The following is a 21,345-nucleotide window of genomic DNA, read 5'->3' on the forward strand; positions in this document are numbered from 1 at the left end:
AGACTTAACCAAACAACGAAATTCAGTGATCAAACCAACTGCTCCCGCCCACCTGCTGGTATGTATCGGTACTCACTGTCAGTCTTGCCCTGGCCCCTCTCTTGTCAGGACGTAATATATATATATATATATATATATATATATATATATATATATATATATATATATATATATATATATATATATATATATACCCGTGCCATTTCAGCTAACAACAGAAACTGTAATCATGTTACAGTGCATTCCGGCGTAAGAGTGAACACTAAACATAATATGGAGTACCTAAACCTTTTGAAATATTCAGTTACATTTCAGGAAATAAAAAATGTAATATTTTTTAAAAAGAATTATTTGGGTACTTCTTTACATTGAGTTACAAATGATGAGTGTGATCAGTGAATACAACCTAATGACTTGTGATAGAAACTGTAAATTGAGAATGAAGGCCAGACGATTTCAAGAGTACATAGAACTGTTAAACTATGCTGAAATTATAGCAAAATTCTTTATCTGGTGAACAAAATTATGGAAATATTGCAATGTATGATAACTGTAAATATAAATACAATGTAAAATTTCAGAAATTACATAATGTGCTTGAATAATGTCATTACTTGGAAAACTTACAAAGTGATCAGTCTCCTGAAAGTCTCGTCACTTTGAAGTGACTGATGACTTCCACTCTGACTCCAGGAAACGGACTCGGTCGCTCAGGCCGCCTTGTGACGTCACATGGCCCTGAACCTCCGTTGCAAGGAAACTGTGAGGTAAGGTATGGATACTGTAAGGAAAAGTATAGAAAGTGTGAGTATAGATGAATCTACGTTTTCGGTAGTCCTGTGACCACGTTTTCTTTGTTTAGGGTCAATGACGTAACAGGCTCCACCCACATGCGTATGGGTCGACTTGGTATATATACTATTCCAATCCTACACCAGCCAGACGGCGGAAGGTAAGTAATGTAATTATTCATTCATTAACATAGTAACTAGAACAGCTCAATATTGCTATTAGCTTTGGGTATTGAATGAGTGTTCTTCACTTATAGTGTATATTTAGATTCTACAAATGATAGTTGCGGAGCATGATTTGATAAATGATAGTTGCGGAACTTGATTTAGAGTTTTATGTTTTATTGAACGATACTGCTAAATGAGGTGATAAAGGGGATTTATATCAGGGAAATGTGTCACCGTAAAAATAGGTAATACGCTAGTAAAATATCAAGATTTTAGAAACTCCACCAAACTTCTTATTAGCTGAAGTGATGGGTGAAAAATATTAGAATTAAATTCATCGACTGCATCGGATCATGTATGTGTTTGATGATATCCGGCACTAAATAAGTGTCAGCCCACATTAGAGTATTCTAATACTGAACGCTTCAGTAAACCTTGACTGCGAGTAGGTTGGATGAGGTTTTCGTAGGTAGTCTTCATTTTTCATTGTTGCAGCATAAATATAGTTTAAGAACAGGACAAGAATCAAATGCCTTGTTTGAATCGCGTTAAAAACTATCATTGTATTGGCTGGAGTAAATATCACTGAATTTTCTGTTATCAGATACACAAAGAATTATAACCTTAATATTAGTAAAGGCCTATACAAATTGGATAGCTTTATTGTTGATAGAATTTGTAAACAATTCCCCTTGTCCACATGATAAGTTTATGATACGCTCGTTGTCTGTCTTGGACAATTACTTGTTTACCAAATGGCGTCCTAGCTACGTTTCCTCGTTGTATCAACTAACTTATATTTCCTTCTTGTATCTCTCCCGATGATGTGATTATCACACGAAAGTGCACTTGGGAACTTATAGTGTATCATTTCCCCGTGGACTCATAGGAATATACTTGATCACGCGCAAAATTGTGATGCTTTCTAGTATATATATATATTTTTTTTTTTTTTGCTTTGTCGCTGTCTCCCGCGTTTGCGAGGTAGCGCAAGGAAACAGACGAAAGAAATGGCCCAACCCACCCCCATACACATGTATATACATACGTCCACACACGCAAATATACATACCTACACAGCTTTCCATGGTTTACCCCAGACGCTTCACATGCCCTGATTCAATCCACTGACAGCACGTCAACCCCGGTATACCACATCGCTCCAATTCACTCTATTCCTTGCCCTCCTTTCACCCTCCTGCATGTTCAGGCCCCGATCACACGAAATCTTTTTCACTCCATCCTTCCACCTCCAATTTGGTCTCCCTCTTCTCCTCGTTCCCTCCACCTCGACACATATATCCTCTTGGTCAATCTTTCCTCACTCATTCTCTCCATGTGCCCAAACCATTTCAAAACACCCTCTTCTGCTCTCTCAACCACGCTCTTTTTATTTCCACACATCTCTCTTACCCTTACATTACTTACTCGATCAAACCACCTCACACCACACATTGTCCTCAAACATCTCATTTCCAGCACATCCATCCTCCTGCGCACCACTCTACCCATAGCCCACGCCTCGCAACCATACAACGTTGTTGGAACCACTATTCCTTCAAACATACCCATTTTTGCTTTCCGAGATAATGTTCTCGACTTCCACACATTCTTCAAGGCTCCCAGAATTTTCGCCCCCTCCCCCATCCTATGATCCACTTCCGCTTCCATGGTTCCATCCGCTGCCAGATCCACTCCCAGATATCTAAAACACTTTACTTCCTCCAGTTTTTCTCCATTCAAACTCACCTCCCAATTGACTTGACCCTCAACCCTACTGTACCTAATAACCTTGCTCTTATTCACATTTACTCTTAACTTTCTTCTTTCACACACTTTACCAAACTCAGTCACCAGCTTCTGCAGTTTCTCACATGAATCAGCCACCAGCGCTGTATCATCAGCGAACAACAACTGACTCACTTCCCAAGCTCTCTCATCCCCAAAAGACTTCATACTTGCCCCTCTTTCCAAAACTCTTGCATTCACCTCCCTAACAACCCCATCCATAAACAAATTAAACAACCATGGAGACATCACACACCCCTGCCGCAAACCTACATTCCTATCTTCCTACACGTACACAAGCCTTACATCCTCGATAAAAAACTTTTCACTGCTTCTATCAACTTGCCTCCCACACCATATATTCTTAATACCTTCCACAGAGCATCTCTATCAACTCTATCATATGCCTTCTCCAGATCCATAAATGCTACATACAAATCCATTTGCTTTTCTAAGTATTTCTCACATACATTCTTCAAAGCAAACACCTGATCCACACATCCTCTACCTCTATATATATATAGGGGATAGGGGAGAAAGAATACTTCCCACGTATTCCCTGCGTGTCGTAGAAGGCGACTAAAAGGGAAGGGAGCGGGGGGCTGGAAATCCTCCCCTCTCGTTTTTTTTTAATTTTCCAAAAGAAGGAACAGAGAAGGGGGCCAGGTGAGGATATTCCCTCAAAGGCCCAGTCCTCTGTTCTTAACGCTACCTCGCTATCGCGGGAAATGGCGAATAGTATGAAAAAAAAAAAAAAAAAAATATATATATATATATATATATATATATATATATATATATATATATATATATATATATATATATATATATATATATATATCCCGGATGTTCAAGCAAAATGCCGTGAAAGCCCATTTTTGAAAGTCTTCTGTAAAACTGCCTGTTTTGTCATGCCTATTTTCTTATATATTTATGATTCCCTTATAACATAAATTCATAAGCGTCTTTAAAGTTCTGTTTGTCTTACCCTTCAGAAAATGAGATATTTTGCTGCTTTCCACGAAGAAATTATTTGATGTTAAAATGAAACATTGCCACGGTACCTAACTGATAGATACTGGACGATCCTTCCTCTGTGGTCTGTGCCCGACTGTTTGAGTCAGTTGTCGATCAAACGACTGTAGATACATTACACCTTCAACCCCTACGCGAGTCTTCTTCAGAACAACAGTTTAATTACAGTTTAGTAGCAAAGTGTTGTTAACAGATGGGGTAATTTTATTTGTGAGAGCATTTGTACAAGTGCTGTTACACACGAAAGAAAAATTTTAGTTATGCATTTCACTGTAGAGTAATGGAATATTTGTGAAGGTGTATCCTCACTTATATGCCATGTTTATATACATTATCTGACGTGCTAAGGCGGTGCGATGTTTTGTGGTTCATCTGCTAAACTGAAGGAAAAAGTCCTCTGGCAGGATTAGCTGTAATGAAGTAGTGCGAGTCACTGTCTGTGTGGCTTAGATCAGGCTCATATCGGCCTGTTCGAAATTCCTATAATTTATTGCTGCGTCTAGAGCTGAGGAAAGCTGGTGGCCATCTACCAGCTGACACAGAGCCAGTCGAAATCTCGTGCCCTCAGTAGAATTCTAAGCCAGTTGGTGTAATGTTACAGATGAAGATGATTTTTACAAATGATTAAGATTATTGTAATTTTTCTGAAGTGCATTCCTGTTGCCTCTACAAAGAAATGAAAATAAGGGGAAGTATCAATACAAACTGCCATTGTCGAGTATATACGAAGAACATAGGAAAGTTTTGCTGTCAAAACCGAGACAATGATAATCTTTCAACCGTCAGAGCTCAACGTACATCCTCCTGCCCGTCACTAGAGTTCCTCTGATGCTGTCAACAGCAACACATTCAACGTTAAGTTTACTACTATCTGGAACTATAAACATTTGAAGCAAATATAGATATCATATCTATCCTTAAAAGTTTATATCAACTGATGACTTTAACCGGACAAAATGACGTCGATGAATTTTCCGCCCATATTTCTTGCCCGGCTACAGCCATGTTGGTGACTGATGGCAGATGACTCTGCCAAACTGGCTTGATTCGTAGGTGGTGGTAGTGGCGTGAGTCAGGCAGCCAAGAAGTGCAGCATGTTGCTATAGGTCGCGTGGATTATCCTTCCCCTTGACAAGTGTATCCAGCACACCTGGTATCCACCCAGACAGCCAGAGCGATGCAGCTGTGAGTTACCCATCACCTGTTAACTAACCTCACTTTCCATGTACTGTACCACAGGACGGGACAACTCAATATACACCGTCACACTACACCACCACACTACGTGTCGTATAGGATGTGCTACCACACTGCACCACCACACCACCTGTCATACAAGACGTACTACTACGCTACACCACCACACTACCTGTCATAGAGGATGTACTACCACACTACACTACCACACTCTGTCATACAGGATGTACTACCGCACTAAGCACCACACTACCTGGCATACAGAATGCACTACCACATTGCACCATACCACAGTACACACATACCACCACACTATACCATGTTAGAATGCACATACCACCACAGTGCACCATGCCGCAGTACACCATACTACAGTACACACCTTTACATTACACCATGCCACAGTACACCACCGCACCACACCTAAGTCAAAATTACAAGTGGAGCGGAACGATGATCCGTACCACAGCCCGTGCTAGAAGGTACTGTTTACATATTGGGAAGCGCGATACCCTTCATACAACCGTTACCCTCGCTCGCGTTGAGCATCTTAGAGTTTGAGAGTTGATTGAGTTTGTGGAATATGTAGTGTTCGAACCTAATGGTTATGCAGTGGGTTTTTGCTTGAAAAGGATATCTAAAAACTATTTGCACAGTTATATATTTTGCCTTCCTTTGGAAAAATTCATCGACCTTTTGGCATCAGCATCATTCTTTCCATTATATATATATATATATATATATATATATATATATATATATATATATATATATTATACTTTGTCGCTGTCTCCCACGTTAGCGAAGTAGCGCAAGGAAACAGACGAAAGAATGAGCCAACCCACCCACATACACGCCCACACACGCACATGTATATACCTATACATTTCAGCGTATACATACATATACATACACAGACATATACATATATACACATGTACATATTCATACTTGCTGCCTTCATCCATTCTCGTCGCCACCTCCCGCCCTCCCCCCGCGCAAGATAGCGCCAGGAAAAGATAACCAAGGCCACATTCGTTCACACTCAGTCTCCAACTGTCATATGTAATGCACCGAAACCACAGCTCCCTTTCCACATCTAAGCCCCACAAAACCTTCACATGGCCTGGTTCAATCCATTGACAGCACGTCGACCCCGGTATACCACATCGTTCCAATTCACTCTATTCCTATTCCACGGTTATACTGCAATTACAGATGCCACATACTGGAGCAGGTCTCTTCTCCTCTAAGTGACTGTGGGGTCTACATATTATGACCAATACTCAGTCGACAAAGTATTGTATTATTCTCGGCTTCCGTGTCCTACATAGCCGGCCATGCTCATCTAACCCACACTACAAATATTTCTATGAAGTACTCGATAAATTCCACCATCATCAAAGGCTCTTAACTCTTTGAACCTATTTAGTGCTTTCTGTCTATCGTCTTCCTCCCACCACCTGCCGCCACTCAACACTACACCAGAGCGCATGTACCACAAGCACTTGCGGAAGATGCAAGACTCTTATTAGACCGACAGTGCGCTTCCATCGTGGGAGTCGATTCAGCGAGGCAAGTCCTGTCCTCTGTAAATGAGTGTTCCCTCAACTCAGTCTTGATCAAGCTCACCTGTCGCGGCTATACTGCAGGATTGAATATCTTTCCGTCATGCACATACCAGCAGCTGAGCACACGTGACCTTTGTCGTAGTTCAGTGTACCTACGTTCAGTCAGCAAGTGTCATCATCCCTGGAGCTGTGTGGGTGTTGACTACCCTCCCCATACTCGTGTATCTCTCTCTTTATTGACGGTTTCCAAGAGCACCTGTACCTCCAAGGCTGCGCTACTTCCAGTAGCAAAGACGTGATGGACTTCTTTAGAGTGAAAAGTTCTTCGATGACAAAAGACGATGATATATATATATATATATATATATATATATATATATATATATATATATATATATATATATATATATATCCGTACATGCAGCGAGGTAGCGTCAAGAACACATGAAAGAGCCTTAGAAGGAAAATTTCTCACTTGGCTCCTTGCCTTGTTCCTTCTTTTGGAAAATAATACAAGAGGGGAGGATTTCCAGCCACTCGCTCCCTCGGGGAATTCGTGGGCAGTATTCTTTCTCCCCTACCCCTAGGTATATATATATATATATATATATATATATATATATATATATATATATATATATATATATATATATATATATATATCAAAAACTACATGAGCAAACAGAGAAATAAATGAAATCTTTGATGCACTTTATCTTTAGCGGAAAGAACGTAGTCATTGCAAAATATGTCAAGTTGAACAAGTGTTACTTTCGGAAGATGTAACACTAAAGGTTTCGCAAGTCTTGCAAACTCCGGTTGTTTTTGGAGCACCTGTGGTACAGAAACATGTTACGTCATCACAGCACACACACACACACACACACACACACACGCGCGCGCACGCGCGCGCGTAATATGGGCATCCATGGTGTGGTAATAGGTCTTACTGACCGTAATCAACATGGGCCAGCCCGAGGTCGGACCCGCACGGGTTCGAATCCTGGGCGGTGGCAGTCGGCCTACACCCAACCCAGGTGTACATCCTCCCCTCGGGACTGATCAATAAATGGGTACCTGGCTCAGAGTGGTGTGTGTGTGTGTGCAAGGTCAGACGTAGCTTGCACGTGCCAGTATACCCAGCGGCCTTGTGAGACGCCATACACAATGAACGCTAGTATGAGCGGCCCATACTAACTTCAGTGATGCCACATAAGTTCGACATTCATCATAGATCTTACAAATGAGTCATTCCCACAGAATATAAGTCACAATCTCACCTCGACTGGTAGAGCACGGTGGTATCGCTTACGGCGCCATGTAACAAGAACTGAAGCGTAGTCAGTTTAGTGATGAGGCAGCGTCACTGGGGCCGCTGCAGCCTTCAGTCTTCCCCAGCCACACTGCAGCCCAACAGCCGGATATATTTATCCATACCGAGCGTTATCTTATCAGAGATAGTGATGAAACAAGCACTAGTTGTAGAAATGATAACTTGTGCGAGCACTTTTTTAAACGTTTCAATATGCAACAACTTCAGCGAACGCTAACCTCACGCAAGATAGTCGTCAGCCAGCATTTACTGACAGAAACATCGGCCGATATTTTGTTCAACGTACACTTTGCTCACGTGTGAAAGTGTCAGCAGAACACCTGACAAAACGCATCAAGTCTTTTGTGTATTTGAAGGCAATAGGTCGGTAAGTTTTAATAACTGTGTATCTATATGTCTGTCTGTCTGTCTCATTTTGGTAGGATGGTTAGAGGACAGGAAGAAAAGATGGGACAAGAGAGGGGATAGTTTGAAATAAAAGAAAAGTTTGAAGTGTATACAGGTGTTTGGTATAGGTTTTAGATGCATGTGAGTGATCATACTCCAGCAGACTCGAGTTTGTATGTATTTATGTTGAATCTTTTGGTTTTTGAAAGGAGATTCACGAAGTCAATGTGAACATTGCTCATTGTGTATATCGATGAGTGACTGTGACCTCCCTGAGTGCTTTGAGGCTTCGAGAGAACTAAAGATGTACTATGTCTGCACTGTTGCCCACGTCTCGGATGTGTCCGTAGTTTGTATCACCGTTGTCTTCGAGTCTGCCATACGGTTTGAGTTGCTATGTGAGACACGAACCGACTGGATTGATCTTTAGGGTTTCGTGATGTACGGTGTTTTCAGCGTAGGGGAATTTTTCATTTGTAACGAACCGTACAATCTTATATCTTTCTTTCACACTATTCGCCATTTCCCGCGTTAGCAAGGTAGCGTTTTTTTTTCCAAAAGAAGGAACAATCTTATATATATAAATATATATATATATATATATATATATATATATATATATATATATATATATATATATATATATATATATATATATATATATATGCCATTTCCTGCGTTAACGAGGTAGCTTAGGAAACTTGCTCCAACCCCGTTCAGTCACCTACGACATGCAGGGAATACGTAGGCAGCATTCTTTCTCCCATATCCTAAGGATTATATATATATATATATATATATATATATATATATATATATATATATATATATATATATATATATATATATATATATATATATATATATATGTATGACTCATGGTGAGGTGCCTGAGGATTGGCGGAATGCGTGCATAGTGCCATTGTACAAAGGCAAAGGGGATAAGAGTGAGTGCTCAAATTACAGAGGTATAAGTTTGTTGAGTATTCCTGGTAAATTATATGGGAGGGTATTGATTGAGAGGGTGAAGGCATGTACAGAGCATCAGATTGGGGAAGAGCAGTGTGGTTTCAGAAGTGGTTGAGGATGTGTGGATCAGGTGTTTGCTTTGAAGAATGTATGTGAGAAATACTTAGAAAAGCAAATGGATTTGTATGTAGCATTTATGGATCTGGAGAAGGCATATGATAGAGTTGATAGAGATGCTCTGTGGAAGGTATTAAGAATATATGGTGTGGGAGGCAAGTTGTTAGAAGCAGTGAAAAGTTTTTATCGAGTATGTAAGGCATGTGTACGTGTAGGAAGAGAGGAAAGTGACTGGTTCTCAGTGAATGTAGGTTTGCGGCAGGGGTGTGTGATGTCTCCATGGTTGTTTAATTTGTTTATGGACGGGGTTGTTAGGGAGGTGAATGCAAGAGTTTTGGAAAGAGGGGCAAGTATGAAGTCTGTTGTGGATGAGAGAGCTTGGGAAGTGAGTCAGTTGTTGTTCGCTGATGATACAGCGCTGTTGGCTGATTCATGTGAGAAACTGCAGAAGCTGGTGACTGAGTTTGGTAAAGCGTGTGAAAGAAGAAAGTTAAGAGCAAATGTGAATAAGAGCAAGGTTATTAGGTACAGTAGGGTTGAGGGTCAAGTCAACTGGGAGGTAGGTTTGAATGGAGAAAAACTGGAAGTAAAGTGTTTTAGATATCTGGGAGTGGATCTGGCAGCGGATGGAACCATGGAAGCGGAAGTGAATCATAGGGTGGGGGAGGGGGCAAAAATCCTGGGAGCCTTGAAGAATGTGTGGAAGTCGAGAACATTATCTCGGAAAGCAAAAATGGGTATGTTTGAAGGAATGGTAGTTCCAACAATGTTGTATGGTTGCGATGCGTGGGCTATGGATAGAGTTGTGCGCAGGAGGGTGGATGTGCTGGAAATGAGATGTTTGAGGACAATGTGTGGTGTGAGGTGGTTTGATCGAGTAAGTAATGTAAGGGTAAGAGAGATGTGTGGAAATAAAAAGAGCGTGGTTGAGAGAGCAGAAGAGGGTGTTTTGAAATGGTTTGGGCACATGGAGAGAATGAGTGAGGAAAGATTGACCAAGAGGATATATGTGTCGGAGGTGGAGGGAACGAGGAGAAGTGGGAGACCAAATTGGAGGTGGAAAGATGGAGTGAAAAAGATTTTGTGTGATCGGGGCCTGAACATGCAGGAGGGTGAAAGGCGGGCAAGGAACAGAGTGAATCGGATCGATGTGGTATACCGGGGTTGACGTGCTGTGAGTGGATTGAATCAGGGCATGTGAAGCGTCTGGGGTAAACTATGGATAGTTGTGTGGGGCCTGGATGTGGAAAGGGAGCTGTGGTTTTCGGGCATTATTGCATGACAGCTAGAGACTGAGTGTGAACGAATGGGGCCTTTGTTGTCTTTTCCTAGTGCTACCTCGCACACATGAGGGGGGAGGGGGATGGTATTCCATGTGTGGCGAGGTGGCGATGGGAATGAATAAAGGCAGACAGTGTGAATTGTGTGCATGGGTATATATGTATGTGTCTGTGTGTGTATATATATGTGTACATTGAGATGTATAGCTATGTATATTTGCGTGTGTGGACGTGTATGTATATACATTGTGTATGGGGGTGGGTTGGGCCATTTCTTTCATCTGTTTCCTTGCGCTACCTCGTAAACGCGGGAGACAGCGACAAAGCAAAATAAAAATAAAAAATATATATATGCAAGTCGGAGTCAAGTGCCCATAATATCGACAAACCCCTAGGGGAGGATGAACGAGTGGGTTGACTGTGGACCAACCGTCGCAACCAAGGTTCGAGCCTGTGCGCTCAACCCCGTGCGGCCCGTGAATGTGTCACGGTCAGCATGTGAATTGGAGGTGTAGAACGTTGGTGTAGGTGACTAGTCTTTTTCCTTTTTTTTTTTTTTCTTTTTACGTTGGAAGCTCCAGTCACGGAGAAAAGTCCACATCAAAGCTGGAACTTTACTGAAACATAGCGAGAATTATGAGAGGGGAAAAGAAGAGACAAGGGAAATATCTAACGAATTTTAGAGGAAGTGAAAAACCTGTCTTTTAAGACGTGCCAGGTCATAGTTATTGGGAGAGACATGAGAAGGTAGAGAGCTCCAAAGCTTCGCGGTGTAAGGAAAGAAACATTTATCAAACCAGCCCACCCTTGAGTTACCAACGGCCACACAGTAATCATGTGACGCAGCAGCTTGCCATATAGTGCGTGGTCTACCTAGTGGCGTGAGTACACAAACAGCCACCTCTTAGGAGCAAAAAAGAAAGTAATATCTATAGAAGAGGGAGAGTGGATCAATATTGCTGCGTAGCGCAAGAGGGTCAAGGTTTGGAGTTAGCCTGGGACAGTTTATATCAGACCGCTTTCGACTCTGTCAAGGAAGGGTGCAGAGCTAGAACCACCCCAGATGTGAGAGCAGTATTCCATACAAGGATTGATTAATTTTCTATGTACAGGAAGCATATCTGCGGAAGAAGAGATATTTCGACATCTAAACAGTACACCCAGTTTCTTAGAGCAGGCTCAGCTGTTTCCTTAACGTGGGATGTCGAAGAAAGAGTGGATGTTGCAGTAATGCCAAGTGTGTTCACTGAGTCACGAGGTGGAATTACAGGACCGTCAAAGGAGAGAGGAAAGTTGTGAGTTTTCGATGAAGAGAGATAAAAACTGGGTCTTAGGGGCATTAAGCTAAACCAAATTTCATCTGCCCCACTGAGATACCCTGTCCAAGTCTGAATTTATTAAGGAAGTTGTGTTGAGACGAGATGCAGATTAGGTGAGCGAAGGAGCAGAATTGAATGATGTGGAAGAATGCAATGATGAGTCGTCTGCGTATGAGTGCATTTGGTTATTTGCATAAGAAAGGAAATTGATGATAGAAAGAAGAATAAGTGTAGGAGACAAGACGGAACCTTGAAGGATACTGGTGTTGTTGAAGAAAGGATGTACACTGTTTTATCAACTACCACGGAGATAGATCGGCCAGAGAGAAAGCTAGATAATAATAAAAGAAGCCAAAAGAGGGAAGCTTAGAGATGAGACTCCAATGCCACACGCTGTCAAAGGCTTTGGATAAATCAAGGGCAACTACATAATATATATGTTAGAATAAGTATTTTCATGGCTTTGGTGCCAGAATCTGTAAAGACTAGTCAGGTCCACTTTTCCTTGTCCAAATCACATATGAAACCTTCTGATGTTAGCGTGTGACTCAGGGTTCTACAACGCTTTTAGTACACTAACTTGTTACCCTCTGTGATTATATCATTGGGTTTCATTCTTCGTTGCGCCACTATGGTAAATTTGTTCATGATAGTTTTTGTCTTCCCGTCCTTTTCGAATTTGTTTAGTCTGGTAAACTGTACCAGACGTTTATGTTCTGGGAGTGAGTTGTTCGAGACTAATATCTGCGCGGCGTCTTCGGCATAGATGACTATCCCTATGGCACCAACTGTTGGGTGAATGCCAGCTGTGTCAAATATGAACATTGTTGGTAACAGAACGCTTCCCTGGGGGACCCCGCCTCTTACTAGAGAGGATTTGGGTGACGTTGCAGAGTTGATGATGATGATTTCTGAGGCGCGTTGATTTAGAAGGTTACACAGTAGTCTTTCTGTGATTTCTAGTTGTTGTAGTTTATATCTTAGGCTGTCAATCCACACTTTGTCAAAGGCTTTGCTTGTATGAATGCACGATTCATTCCTTGCCCTCTGGAAATAGCAATTTATTCTGCCGCAGTTGCAGTTACTCAGGTGATGCTTTTGCTTCTCATGAAGATGATTTGTTTTGGGTTATAGGGGTTGTTGTTTTCAAGGAGTCCTCGTAGCCTATGAGTTAGGGCCGTTTCAAAAAGTTTCCCTGTGTCACCTAGGAGGGAAGTGGGGCAGCAGTTCTTCGGGTCTGTTTCTGGCATTCCTAGTTCTCTCTCTCTCTCTCTCTCTCTCTCTCTCTCTCTCTCTCTCTCTCTCTCTCTCTCTCTCTCTCTCTCTCTCTCTCTCTCTTACATATATATATGAGTCACTATAGTAGCCGAGATGGCACAAGGACGTGCTTGCCTCAGTCAAAGTTAACAGATGTGAAATAAAAGAAAGCAAAAAGAATGAGCTTCACCTCATCCAGCTGTTGTAGACTTCGACCCTTGCAAGTGGAGAGGTTATGGGAAGAGGAAAGGACAGAAGAGGTGAGCGAAGAAGGAAGTATCACCACTCTTTGTATGGTTGGTCCCCACATACACACAAGGTATGGAATACGGGAGCCATAAACTTGCCGCAGTCCCAGGTCATAGGGTTAAGGCTCATGTAGACAGGAAATCATATCTGTATGTTGGTGAGGGAGTTACTCTATATTCCCCGCGCGACCAGCAACAACAGTGGCCACATACGAGGAAAGCTGTCCTCCTTTACCACACAGAGCACTGAGTGAACACGACAGAGTGGTCTACCATGAAGAAACACAGGACATAGGCGGTGACCTGGGCAACCACCTCCTGAATGCACCAGAAACCAACCCCCCTGTGGCGGATGACGAGGTCTCCTCACCATCAAGGTCACGTGATCAGAGCAAAAAAGTGAAACTTAACTTCCCACCAGACACAGGCACAGAGGCCAGGTACCAATGTTGATACACGTCTGGCGGAAGTATCCGCAAGCTGAGTTTCACTCCGCAAACAACGCCCAGAACTACGTCACCTTGAAGGATGATCAACGATTAGTTGAAGAAATAACCAACAGCGTTACTGAAGTTATACGATGGCAGAGACGTTCACACGACCATACACACCCTAACAAGACTGCCATCATCGTCGTGGGACTTGACAACGACCAAACCTCGCAATCCTTCTCCAGAATGAAAACATCAAGAATGTTAAACGAATCACAGAGTTAGAGACGCAGTCACAGCAGACTGGACTGGCAGTGGAGGCACGTCCCTCACGGAAGGTGACAGTCCCTGGCGCCTTCCCTTACTCTCAGAGTGGATATCTACCTTCCTCCGAGTCGGCAGCGGTGCTTCAGATGCCAGAGATGGAATCATGTGGCGAACGTCTGCCGATCTCACTTCTCTTGGTGTGGCATATGTGCAGTGTGACATCCCACACTATTAGGCACAGCAACACTTGACAGTGGAGGTACCATTGAAGAAATACACATAAACTGTAAGCAGCCTGGAATCCAAGCATGACATCCAGACTGCCCCAAACGTCCACCTTCACTGCAGTGACCTGATGAACCACCACAGCAAACACTCGTCTCCACGTCCGGCGCTGGCCAACTCCCGAAATTCATCCCTTACAAAACATGGAAACTTCTGGCTGGCCATGGGATAGGGTAGTCTCCCCGCAGACACAAGAAACACTCGTCTTACCCAGTGATCAGATTGTGGACAACAGTGATCCAGAAACTGATGGAGTGACACGTGAAATTCATAGGAATATGAAAGAGATCCAACTGCAAAATGAAAAAAAAAACTTTGAAAGCTATAGAAGTTCAACACATATTTAATGAAGTGCTTTGCGAGGAAAGGTTGATGCACACCAACAAATGATAAGAAGACCGGACCATGGTGACGACAGGGAGGCTAATGTGTCCAAACATATTGATGTAATCTGTGAGAAATTTATAAGCCAAGTGAGAAAGTTATTGAGCGGCAAACACAATACGTACTTCATAAAAAGAGAAGGATGAATAACAATGTAAAACTGCCAGGAGACATATTAGATTGTGGTGCTTCTTCCAGTGATGATGTTACGGAGATGAATGAAGCAGAAGTTGAAAATCTGCTAAAGAAAACGATTCCCAAACACCTCTGTCGTACAGGAATGAGACAAACATTCCAGTATCATTAACAGTGTTGTCAGCCATGTTGTATAAATATAGACGAGAGGCAATGCAAATCTGTTATCATTATGGAGTCAAACGTCACGACTGTAACGCTGTCTCGTAACTCGAGAGTTGCCGGCGATCTGTGACTGTTGAAGACTGATGACGATCAGGATGTTACAAGACGCACACGTCACTCGGTGGCTGGACACATCCAGCTCTTTAGCTCAGAGGCCACGTGACCTGAACAAGGAGCGAAGGTCGCGTATGCCTGTTGACTCCAGAGTATATGTTCGCCGAACGTTCAGGTGCCAGCTACCAGTTTCAGCCAAGGACCTGGAAACTTCCAAGAAAAGTTGACCTTCTACTGATGTGGATGAGCCTGATGGAGAACTAAAAGATCTTCGACAAGACAAGGACGAAGTGCACAGTGGGAATGTATGTGATTCAGTATGATCATCAACACCTGAAGAAGGTGTTGAAGAATGCTCGATTGGTGGATGTGCTTAAGTTGGCGTCCGTAATGAACCCTGCAGTTGACAGGCCTAAAGCCCAGACAACCAACCAACCAGATGATCGACGCAGGTATCGTGCGAGTGAGGAAGAGGATCAGTGAGGAAATGCAATCTACCCCAGCTGTAGTGGAGAACAGTGGGAGTGGCAGCGTGTATGGTGCCCATGTGATTGACGGAGGTACCACACGTCACAGTCTTACTGGTCCAGGCTACAGTTCCCGAAAGCCATGTAGTCAGATGGAAGGAAAGCTTTGATATATGATATCTCTAGAAAACACAGGAACCAAATGCATCGACCCAGTCACACATGGAGGACAGCTGTCATGACCGAGAGGGACTGGGCCAGACACAGCGTCAACAGCCACAGAGGCGGGACACCCACACAAGAGGGGAATTTGTTATACTTCGTTGAATATATGATGAAAACAAAAGTAAACAAAAAACTTTTTCCATTTATCTGCTGACTGTACTGGTAGAAAAGAACCATCCTGACACCTGAGCAGGAGGATGTCGTTGGCGGGGGAGGATGAGATTGATTCATCGCTCTATGGGAGGGGCAGCGTCCCGGAGAAGAAGCTCTACGTTTCTAGCAGTTTCCCCAGCAAGGTAGAACGCTTCACGTGGAAGCCAACTTCCTGTAGGATATGTCAGCGATGGGAACCGTGAGTGTGCAGACAGAAAATAATTAAAGGGGTAAGGTCTCTCCCAAGTGTCTCAATCATGGAGTAACTCACAGCGGTGGGTCACCAGTGTGCTGCATGAGACATGGAGAGAAACCTGGACGACAACTAGAACACATTGACCTGGTCAGCCAGGATATGTAGGTAGCTGTAACTAGTGGCAAGAAAAGTACAGCATAACAGTAGTGAGGTGAGTTGTGAACACAAGGGAACTGTAGACATGGATCAGTCTGATGGTTTGAAAAGGAAAATAGATACTCGGTTTGTTGGACAGACTGTAAGGGCAAAATAGGCGTCAGGAGACACTGGATAGACGTGAAGAAAAGATCCAAATGCGATGAGGATAAGATTATACATGGGCGAGCTGGAGAGGCTGTCCCGTGAACGTATGGCAGCAATGAGGAATATGGACATCTAGATGCCTGAAGCAACCATGGATACCCAGAGTGTATACAGTAAAAAGGGCACCAGAGCACTCTGATGATACAGGTGATGAATACATAAATGGTGTTACAAAAGGACTCTTAAAATGGACAAGGGTAATATTAGTAATGACTTTTTTAAAAGTCATGAATGTTGATAGTATCATAAATGACTTTCTGTCAACACCTCAGTATGCTAGAGGGATCAATATACTCGTAATACTTATGTTGCCGACTGGACCATGATGACTCAAGTTATAATAGAGAGGGACATAACGCAGCGTGTGTGTGTAGGACGGAGGGGAGAAACAGCGTGTTGTAACGACGCTTATCAAGGACAACATTGTTGTGTTCGAACTTGACACATTGTGTTTGAGTGAAGAGAGTGTGTTGACAAGCTGCAATATGAGTTGATGATATGGAAGTGGTGGTGTATCATACGTATGTATGTAGACTCATGATCCGATGTTGCACTCCGTGTATTTATGAACCTTGAGGACGACGGGGTTACGATCGCTGGGGGGGGGGGGGGGGGTGATGTTAATGCTCATCATCTGGAGTTACTCCCAGGTGTTGCCTGCAGCAGCACGAGTAGGAACTGATAAGAATGTTGACGTTCGAAAACCAAGTGATCAAGTGGGAGATAAAGTGTCCACTCACAGCACAGGAAGAAGACTTGATCTTGTGTTTGTGGAAAATGGCGAGGAAGTTGAGTAGATGCCAAAGCACAGTATCATTTGTTTAGTGAAGACAATGCCCCAGACATACGAGATATTATAAGAGTAATGCCTCAGAAATATGCTTCAAACACAACAGGAAGCACATCAAATAGCAAAGGAATACTTACGTACGAATACTTAAGACGAGATTTTGTCAAAATGCAGGCCTGGCGCGTTGCGCTCATTGCAGGAAAACCTAAAGTTATGAGGATCATTGATCACAAGCAAATTATCACCCATCCCACACATATTCCTGACCGCTGTGACCACTCTCTTAATAGTCTGGATCTATTTTTTACCTCTAATCCTTCGCTCTGTTGCAACACAATCTTGCCCCCATTTGGTCATCTATTCTTCCGATATCTTCCTCTTCTGCAACACTTTCAAAATTCGTAAATAATTTTCCATCCGGCCTCTGTTTCCCTTTCATTAACCTCTTTATATTGCACCCCAAGGGCTGGTCTTCATGTGGACTTATGTGCGTGAATGGAGCCTCCAACGTAAGAAAAAGAAAATCACATCTCAGACAATATTTTCCATTTTTGTATAATGCTCAGATGTAACCTTTTCCTCCGTAAAACATCTCTTGCATAGTCCTCACAAGTTATTCCATGGTTCCAACAGCTTTTGTTTGTCTTAATCTAACTACTGTGATAACCTTACGCTTATTCTCTCCATAAGTATGATATCCTACATCTTCATATATTTGGTCATACCATTTCATACTAACCTATGCTTTCGTTCATACCATCTTCCAGTAGTCCCTTCCCTCAAAATTTCCTTTTGGCTTTACTTTTAATGTCTTGTGCGATTAGTTGCATCAAATCTCATTCTTACTGTATCCCCTTTCTGTCTTAGTATCAGCGAATTTATTCCCGTCAATCGAACATCTGTTGGTAATATTTCATCTTATAGTTTCTAGATTCATTACTTTCCAGCTAATTCACTTGAAAACCATCAAAAACATCCTATCTATTCATTGTCAAGAACATATCATAATCACATTTGATCAGTAAATCATTTTCAAGTTCGGATCTTTTTCATCTTTTCAGCTTCAATAATGGCAAGTGGTTCTGCCTGAGCTGACGACTCTCAATCACTCAGTCTACCACATTCCTTAGTCTAAGAAATATTCAATCCCCATCATCAGCATAGGAGAAATTCAACCTTTCCCTATGGTGAACGTTGAAATACCCAAGATAGAAGATCTCTTCTTGCTGGTGACAGGATGTCACGGCCTCATGGCAGGAGTTTAGACAGTCGAAGAAAGATACAAAACTTGTAGAATCAAGAAAGCTGTTAGTGAAACAAAGGAAAACTGTGGTAGTTGGGAAACAGACCTTGAACTCGATAAAGTTTGGGGGCTCAAGGACTGTTGATGTTAGAATAAGCAAAGACACCCTCACTGAACCGGAATCGTGAGTGGAAATTAAGAAGGAGGCGAGTGAGAACATTATTAGACAATTGGGTCTCAGAGAGAAATAAGACGTTAAATGTACAATTGGATGATTAACAGAAAGGTTTAATGAGGTTGCTAGACTTTGGAAATATAAATATAAAATATTTAAGTGATGCCTACAAGTGCAGTAACATTGTACAGCAGGCACCTGCCTGCATTGTTGTTGGAGTCCCGTTTTTCTTGAATATGATGTTTTTGAAATATTACCGAGGGTTTCCTACGGTACAGAAATTATTTTATTGAAAAGTAAAAGAAAATTAGACAATATTTGCTGATAGGGGGAAAATGGCGAGTCAGCAGAATCAGCTGGTAACAAGGGAGACAGCAACTCGAGACTTTAGTGGTCCCTCCGTGTGAGCAGACTCCCTCAGGCGGGATCTGTGAAGCCACTCACTAGGGACCCAAGCAACAGATGACCGCGAGGGGGGACCTGCCCTCACATCTTTATATGGCGGTTTCTGTTCGAATCGTCTTAGTATAGCTGAAGTCGCATCACATGCCAGATCAATGGAGTGCACCTCTTTATGAATTACCTCATGTGAGTGTGTTGAGCAGTTGTGTTCTGCCAAAGTGAAGGCAAGCGTATCGCTGTGTTGCTCTGGACAAACGTAGCAAATTTTATATTTACCGCTATATATTTCTTTCCCTGCATGATGGTCTTACACAGTTAATACTTAGACTTCCTTACACCAAACTGTCTCGCAAACAGGATGGTTACACTGAAGTAAACAACGTTTCGTTTTGCCTGAGAACTCAGGATGCCCAGCTTAGTGCTAGACCAGAACTTCACCATCCAGCACAGTTAAGTAGATCAAGGTGTAAGTGTCCAGCCATCTCCTGCCCACCTAGCTCCTCTGTACTTGTACAAGATACATTTGACGTGTCGGAGACCTGGAGGTGAGCAGGTGTTACTGGCCAAAAGTTTAGCGTTACAGTCTTGAGGTACAGGTGTCATGTGTCAAGTTATGTTAAAGGCTCAATATGCAAGTGTCATGTGTTTAAAGTTTAGTTAAAGACAATAAACAGGTATCATTTGTTATGGGATAGTGTTCAATGCTTAATGTACAGGCGGCATGTATTAAGGTTATATGTTAGAGACTAGATGTACAGGTATCATTTGTTAAGATTTGGTGTTAAAGGCTTGATACACAGGTGTATGTGTTAAAGCTTAGTAATGGAGGCTTAATATACAGGTGTATGTGTTAAGGTTTAGTATTGGAGGCTTAATATACAGGTGCATGTGTTATGGTTTTTTATGAGGTTGAATATACAGGTGTCATGTGTTACGCTTCAGTGTCAGAGACTTGGAGATGTACAGGTGTCATGTGTGAAGGTTTAGTGTCGGAGACCTGGTCTTCAGGAGGGTTGTGGCGAGGTTCAGGGTCAGCTGAAGACACTGTAAGTAGACCATGGAGAAGGTGGCCTGGCTGAGGACCCTGTGAACGAACCATGTTGAAGGCTCTCTTGTTGAAGACCTGGTGAGTGGAGGTGGTGGTGACCTGTCTCCTCGAGGACCTGGTGCGTCGGCCTGAGGTGGCTGGTGGCGCCCTCTCTAGCCAGGAAGAGAACATGGAAAACGTATGCTGCAGGTGAGGTCGTGGGTGGTAACAAGGGTATATGTATGGTGGTGATGGTGGTGTTGGTAATGGTGGTAGTGGTGACGATGGTGGGGGTACTGTTGATGGTAATTGTGTTGTGGTGACGGTGTTGGTGATGATGATGGTGATGATGATGGTGGTAGTAATAGTGGTGGCGATGATGATGGTGGTAATGGTTGTGATGGTGGTAGTGATTATGAAGGTGGTGGTAATGGTGGTGATGGTGATGTTGGTGATGGTGGTGTTGGTGATGGTGGTGGTAATGATGGTGGTGGCGCTGATGATGGAAATGACGACCATGTCCACGTGGACACGTGATCCTGGTACCCAGCACAACACGTGGCCCTGTTACCCAGCAGAACACGTGGTCCTAGTACCCAGCAGAACACGTAGCCCTGGTACCCAGCAGAACACGTAGTCCTGGTACCCAGCAGAACACGTGGTCCTAGTACCCAGCAGAACACGTAGCCCTGGTACCCAGCAGAACACGTAGTCCTGGTACCCAGCAGAACACGTGGTCCTAGTACCCAGCAGAACACGTAGCCCTGGTACCCAGCAGAACACGTAGTCCTGGTACCCTGCAGGACACGTGGTCCTGGTACCTAGCAGAACGTGGTCCTGGTACCCAGCAGAATCGTGGTCCTGGTACTCAGAACACGTGGTCCTAGTACCCTACCGGACACATGGTCCTGGTACTCAGCATAATCGTGGTCCTGGTACCCAGCAGAACGTGGTTCTGGTACCCAGGAGGACCGTGGTTCTCGTACCGAGCGGAACACGTGGTTCTGGTACCCAGCGGGACTGTTAGCCAGCAGGGTAAGTGGTGCTGGTACCTACCATGACA

General features: G+C 43.1%; 1 long non-coding RNA gene across 2 annotated transcripts in view; it reads right to left on the reverse strand.

Moving 5' to 3' along the window:
* LOC139752953 (uncharacterized) overlaps positions 1 to 7,944 on the reverse strand; it is a 9,857-nt gene extending 1,913 nt beyond the window's left edge. The window contains exons 1-2 of one of the 2 annotated variants that reach the window (XR_011713620.1): positions 7,831 to 7,944; positions 628 to 760 (exon numbers count right to left, since the gene is read on the reverse strand). This is a non-coding gene — a long non-coding RNA (uncharacterized lncRNA). Of the gene's footprint in view, positions 1 to 627; positions 782 to 7,830 lie in introns of both variants that reach the window. The other variant, XR_011713622.1, reaches the window with a different exon arrangement.
* Between the last annotated feature and the right edge of the window lie 13,401 nt (positions 7,945 to 21,345).

The sequence above is a fragment of the Panulirus ornatus genome, chromosome 2, assembly GCF_036320965.1.
Source record: "Panulirus ornatus isolate Po-2019 chromosome 2, ASM3632096v1, whole genome shotgun sequence".
Lineage (NCBI taxonomy): Eukaryota > Metazoa > Arthropoda > Malacostraca > Decapoda > Palinuridae > Panulirus > Panulirus ornatus.